Here is a 7377-nt window from a genome sequence, read left to right as displayed (position 1 = left end):
TGCCAGCTATATGTATTTGTAAAATACATAGGCAGTCTGTTTATGTGATCACTGGTAGTTACTTTTATGTATTTTCGTTTACATATGCTGTCAGCTATATGTATTTAAAAAATACATATGCACTCTATTTTAAGTGTTTGACTGCATTTATTTTTTAAAAAATAAATAAATATACAGGCCATATATTTCTAAAGATACATATTGAGACATGCAATATACCTATGCAGAGTTGGTAAAATACAATTGCTAAACTGGAATAATTACAAATGTCAAATGAATAATTGTTGTTATAATTTTAATTTTATTTTAATAATTTCAGGTTATACCAGCCTCAGAATATATCTATACAGTACACGACAAGGATAAATTTTATTGTTGCCTTAAGGAAAAAAAAATCTTGCCATGCATTTCAATACGACGAGATACCGTGTGTGCATACTTATGCAGTACTTGATAGCAAGAATTTTCAAAAGGAATCATATTGCTATGATATATACAAATCAAAAATTGTGTGAAGAACATATGATATTCTCATCTATTCTATACCACACAAAGATGATTGGGTGATTCCACAGGAGATATTGGAGGACATAGTTTTGCCCCCAAAATATAAGCGACCCTCTGGAAGACCTGCAAAGAAGGATCGTAGAAAATCGGGAAGAAATATGTTCGGAAAGAAAAATAAAAATTATTGTAGTTCATGTGGATTTAAAGATCACAATAGGCGTTCATGTAGGAAATATAATAAATGATAAGTTTACAAATGTATTCAGTTCAGAAACAATTATTTTTTTTTCATTGATTATTTTATGATTCTAAATTTTGATACAAACTTTTGATGACTATTTATGAAATACATCTAATATTTAGTTTATACATTCTATACATAAATGTATCAGATGTATTTTGTGAATACATAAATAGTCAATATCTAAGTTATCAAAACATTTTTAACACAAAAATTTTCTTCAATTGATGAATAACAAATACAAATATGTATGTAAAAGTACATTTCAACAAACAAGAACTACATATCACATTAAAAATCTAATGACTACTAAATACAACTTAACATCAAATACAATTCTTAGCGGTAAATATAAAAACATATATCTAAACTGTATGTATTTTCATAATACATATTACAATTATATTTCAACAAACACATATGTATTTTGTGAATACATGAATTGTACAAATTTAATTAACAAGAAAAGAATATAACAACACATATACAAATTATATAACAAATGTATTTTTAGAATACATATTGCACTTCTATATAAAAATATATATACAAAACCTTGCTAGTGATAAATACAAATATCTTACACAAATGTCATATGTATTTTAGAATTACATATGCTCACTGAAATGGCCTTATGTATGTAAAAAATACATTTCAATAAATAAGAACTACACGTCACATTCAAAATCTAATGACTACCAAATACAACATATGAAGAAAAAATTGAGTTTCCCCTCAAGTAACTTGATGGTGCAGAATTAGTTACTATGTTCTATATATATATAATGAATAAATTGTTGATTGGCTAATCAAGGCAAAAAGAGCTTATTCAAATGCTATAGACATGAATGTATCATCATCCAACGCACTATCAACATCGAACAACTCCTCTTCAGGGTAGATGGTATCTTCTGGGAACTTCAAAATTTAAGTTGGACCATCCTGCTGCAAAGGAGAAGAAAAAAGTATGAAGAAAAAAACACCAACTGACATATGAAGAAAAAACACCAAAAGACAATCAAAGATGAGTAACAGATGCGTAATTGAGAATTCACACATATGTGCAGTGTTAAGTAGCTAACAATTTGAAATAATCAACCCATCAAATTACAATCAGAAAATCGAGGTACACTACAACTATGTAACTAACAAAAGATCTCTCTCCAACACAGATCTGTCCTAAACGATGGTAGTTCATCGGAAACCAAATTCATCGGTTGAATACCGAAACTACTACGATTTGCATATTGTGTCATTATAGCGAAACTTCGAAAAATTTCAACGCACACAAAAAAGAATCTAACAGACCAAATCGGCTAAGAAGAATGAAAAATTTGAAAAAAAAAAATTATATGAAAAATATAACTTGCATTAACTTTAAAATAAACTTACCTTAATTGAAGGATGCAATGTTTATCAAGATCTCAGATAAAAACGATTTTTGAGAAAAAAAAATTAAAGATTAGAGGGAACTGGATTTGGTAAATTAGCGTGAAAAGGGGATGGATAAAAAGAAAAGTTCAAGTCATGCGCTTTTCCCTAACAAAGGTAAAATATTGCTATATTTTGTTATTAGTTGTAATTTTGAGAAACTATTGCTATTAATTGTAATTAATGTCTTAAGGTTGTTAGTTTACGTAATTTTTCCATAAAAGAAAGGGGTGTGGAGTGGGGGTAACGGTGGAGATGTAAGAAAAAAAATAAAAGAAAAGGGTGCAAGGTACGGGGGATGTGGGGGTGTGGGTGAGGGTGAGAGGGTGGGTAGCTTTGGAGAAGAAAAGGTGTGATTTGAATATAGGATAAGAAAGGATGTAATTTTGATATATAGAAGAAGAAAGGGTGTAATTTTGATATATAGAAGAAGAAAGGGTGTGATTTGGATATATATATATATGTATATATTATATAAAAGTGGGATCATTTATTTTTTAAAATTAAATCACACGTTTTTTTTTCTTTTAAAAAAAAATGCTACGTCAGATTTAGGGTTTAAATTAATTTATTTTAAAGATATGAAAAGAGGTAAATAAACATGTTAAATTTAAGTGCTAAATTAAGTTGAAATGATAAATTTAGGAAGATTTTGATCCATTATCTCAAAATAAAAAGTCCGCTTAATTTATGTTGCGTACATACCCAACAGTGTAGTGAATGCAATATTGCAACTTCTGTAGATGGATTGGAATTTCATTTGCGATATCATGATGAATGATAGGGAAGTAAGGTGGCCAATACTTGCGTCAATAACAATACTACCTGAAGAAGGAAAATGACAAATTGGAAACAAAGTCAGTTCGCAGATAAGAGCAAAATCCCTGTTTAGTTTAATACTTAAAAAATTCACTTTTATTTGGTTTTAAATATCGTACACTCCAGGAAAGATAATGTACTTCCTCCGCTTTGGAATAACTGAATTATTGAGGTATTTATTTGTATTTCAAAATAAGTAAATCATTGATTTTTTTTTTAAATTTACCCTTATGATTTGACAATTAATTAACTTTTGAAAAGATATTAAAAGGTCAGCATTTTTTTTTTTGAAATAAAAATGAAAAATTGTATTAAATCTATATTTTTAATATTTTTTCCTTAATCTGTGTATCAAAATCTAATAATTTATTTATTATTAAATAAAGAAAATATAATTTAAGAGGTTATTTAGTAGCTGATTAGAGTTATGCGAGTATTAATAATGTATATAAATTAATTATAAGAAAACCTATGTATTATTTTATACAATCCTCAAATTAACTTTTGGTGGTGGAGAATCATATTTTATACAATCCTCAAATTAACTTTTGGTGGTGGAGAATCATAGGTGGACCACATGTGAGAGATAAGAGTCGTATGGAGAATGATATCAAATACTCCCTCCGTTTTGTTTTAGTTGACCCTTTTTCTAAGAATATTTATTTCAATTTAGTTGTTTATTTAATGAAATCAAGAGAATTTTATTATGTTTTTCTAAACTATCATTATTATTAAATGACTAAATAAAATGTATTTACTCAAATTTATATTTTTAAAGCATAATTAATAAAATTAATTTAATAAAATAAATCTCTAATTAATATTTTTTTAATAAATGTATCAAATCAATAAAAGTCAACTAATATGAAATGGAGAGAGTAAAATATTGTGCCTTTTATTCTTAAAAATTTGTAATTAATAAAATTTTGTGCCACTTGAAGTTTTGGATCAAATGGCGACAGGGTTCGCGAAGCTAATGTTTTGGCTTCGTGTGACATAATTGAGTGCCTTTTTGGGATTGCTGAAGTAATTTGATTGATGACAAAAAGGAATTTTGTAATTAGTATATTCCCGAAGTGTTGTACAATTGATTAGGGCATGTCCCAAGTTGACTGGCATATGAGAATGAAGTGTGAGACAAACAAGTTTTTCAATTAAATAAGGGTCATTCAAATTTTAAAAATTAAGTGAAAGTGATAAAAAAAATTTCATTTTTTTAAAAATATTTTCGTTCCAATAATTTTGTTCAGTTGTTGAACAACTTTAATAGTTGTTCGATAATTTTGCGAAATTGTTTAAAACCTATTAAAGTTGTTCGATAATTGCGCAAAGTTGTTCAACAATTATGTAAAATTATTCGACAACTTTGCAAAATTATTCGATAACTTTGCGAAGTTGTTCAACAACTGTGCGAAGTTGTTGAGACAACTAATGCAGTTATCGAACAACTGTCCCAATTGTTCAAGCAATTTTATTTTTTTAATTTAATAAGATTGTGGGACTCACTTATCTCTTTTTTTAATTAAAGATTTGGGAGGGTCTATGAACTCATTTTTCTCTTTGGGATTTCAACAAGATTATCTACGACGATGATTAAAATTTTAATAATATATTATTTGACGTAATACACACGTGTAATACACATACTTTAAGCTAGTATATTAAAAAAGTGAATGACCTTAGAAAAGTTGTTTGAACATTTTACCTTTCATTAAAAGATTCTTCTTTAGACAAAATCATCCTTTATTTTTTTTTCCTGTAATTATTAATTATTTATTAAAAATTAAAGAATCCTACAATAAATGATAAGACCAAAATATATGGCAAATTATTGTTGGAAAGTTTCCTTTTTTGCTTGTGTATATGAAAAATGAATCTTAAAATATATGAAAAAAAAAAAAATGTCGTAATTTTATTTTTTTTTGGTTACAACTGTCTTATGTTGGGGCAAATTAAGACTTCCACTCGTGTTTGGATTTTCTTTTTATTTATAACAAAATATTTGAGAATTTGAAATAAATAAATAGTGATAAATGGTCACAAAAATTTAACCCAAATTTGATCACAAAAATAAAAAGACTATATTACCCTTTTCTTTCAAATAGATAAAATTTCTTTTTTATTTTTAAGTCAAGGTAATTAAAGCACTTTTATTCCCTATATTACAATTTAATTTCAACACAAATTCTTAGGCTGGAATATGTATAGTTTAATTATACAGAGATTGAAAAATAAGCTTCTTGGAATTCTTTACTGTCAATACAATTAAAGATCATTAAAGTCTCATACAAGACATTTTTCACTTAGATTTTTTCTTAGATTTTGTTGCTGAACTCCTAACGGGGAAGGCTCTCACACGATAACAAATAATCCAATTAATTATTTTTTAATTACTATATTTAAAATAAAATAAAATTTTATTTTAAATATTTTTTAAACATAATTTGTGAAATATTTCAATAACGACAACTCAACACACTTTAGAACTGGTAAATATTGATAGATTATAAAAATCATGCATATAATTCATATGTGTCGAACCAAAAAGAGTGATACATAAGTGTTGATCGTATAAGTATTTCGCTTCTATGTTATGCAAATTTGATAAATTATAAATTATTACTTATATTTGTTAGTAAGACTGCCTCTCATTAATTATTTTTTAATAGTTATGTTAAATAAAATTAAACTATTTATTTGAATAATTTATAAACGTAATTTGTGAAATATTTCAATAACGACAACTCATGACACTTTAGAACTGGTAAATATCGATACATAATAAAAATTATTAATATAGCTCATATTTGTCAAACAAAAAAGAGCGAAACACAAGTGTTGATCCACAAGTCTTAGCGAGACACAAGTGTTGATCCACAAGTCTTACGCCTCTATGCGACGCCGATTTGATAAATTGTAAATCATTACTTATATTTGTTATTAAAATGACCTCTAATAATTATTTTTTAAGTATTATGTTTAAATGAAATTGAAATATATATTCAAATAATTCTCATACATAATTTGTAAGATATTGCAATAACGACAACTCAATGTACTTTAGTCCTGATAAACATCGTCATATTATAGAAATCAAGCACATAGTTCACATCTGTTGAACCAAATAGAGTGAGATATGAGTGTTGATCATACAAGTCTTTCGCCTTTATGTACGTCAATTTGATAAATTGTAGGTCTTTACTTATATATATTACGAAGTTAACCTCTAATAAATTAGTTTTTAATTATTATACAACAACAACAACAACAAGCCCAGTGTATTTCTACACAGTGGGGTCTGGGGGTTTTAATTATTATATTTAAATAAAATTAAATTTTATTTTAAATATTTTTTAAACATAATTTATGAAATATTTCAATAATGACAACTCAATACAATTTAAAGCTGGTAAATATCGATAAATTATAAAAATCATACATGTAGTTCATATGTGTCGAACCAAAAAGAGTGATACATAAGTGTTGATCGTACAAGTATTCCGCTTCTATGTTACACAAATTTGATAAATTATGAATTATTACTTATATTTGTTAGTAAGACGGCCTCTAATTAATTATTTTTTAATAATTATGTTAAAATAAAATTTAACTATATATTTGAATAACTTATAAACATAATTTGTGAAATATTTCAATAACGACAACTCACGACACTTTAGAACTGGTAAATATCGATACATTATAAAAATCATTCATATAGCTCATATTTATCAAACAAAAAAGAGCGAGACACAAGTGTTGATCCACAAGTCTTACGCCTCTATGTTATGCCGATTTGATAAATTATAAATCATTACTTATATTTGTTATTAAAATGATCTCTAATAATTATTTTTTAAGTATTATGTTTAAATAATATTGAAATATATATTCAAATAATTCTCAGACATAATTTGTAAGATATTGCAATAACGACAACTCAACGTACTTTAGACCTGATAAATACCGTCATATTATAGAAACCAGACACATAGTTCACATCTGTCGAACCAAATAGAGTGAGATATGAGTGTTGATCATACAAGTCTTTCGTCTTTATGTACGCCAATTTGATAAATTGCAGGTCTTTACTTATATATATTACTAAATTAACCTCCAATTAATTATTTTTTAATTATTATATTTAAATAAAATTAAAATTTATTTTAAATATTTTTTAAACGTAATTTATGAAATATTTCAATAGCGACAACTCAACACACTTTAGAACTAATAAATATCGACCGATTATAAAAATCATGCATATAGTTCATATGTGTCGAATCAAAAAGAGTGATACATAAGTGTTGATCGTACAAGTATTTCGCTTCTATGTTACGCAAATTTGATAAATTATGAATTATTACTTATAATTGTTA

The 7377-nt window shown here is 26.3% G+C and overlaps 1 long non-coding RNA gene across 1 annotated transcript; it reads right to left on the bottom strand.

Moving 5' to 3' along the window:
- Positions 1-1264: 1264 nt before the first annotated feature.
- On the bottom strand, positions 1265-2550 carry LOC124897869. The gene is made up of 2 exons (XR_007054814.1): positions 2141-2550; positions 1265-1693 (listed from the first exon to the last, which is right to left on the bottom strand). It is a non-coding gene; the product is annotated as an uncharacterized LOC124897869 (long non-coding RNA).
- Between the last annotated feature and the right edge of the window lie 4827 nt (positions 2551-7377).

Source organism: Capsicum annuum, chromosome 4, assembly GCF_002878395.1.
Source record: "Capsicum annuum cultivar UCD-10X-F1 chromosome 4, UCD10Xv1.1, whole genome shotgun sequence".
NCBI lineage: Eukaryota > Viridiplantae > Streptophyta > Magnoliopsida > Solanales > Solanaceae > Capsicum > Capsicum annuum.
This window is presented reverse-complemented; position numbering and strand designations above follow the sequence as displayed.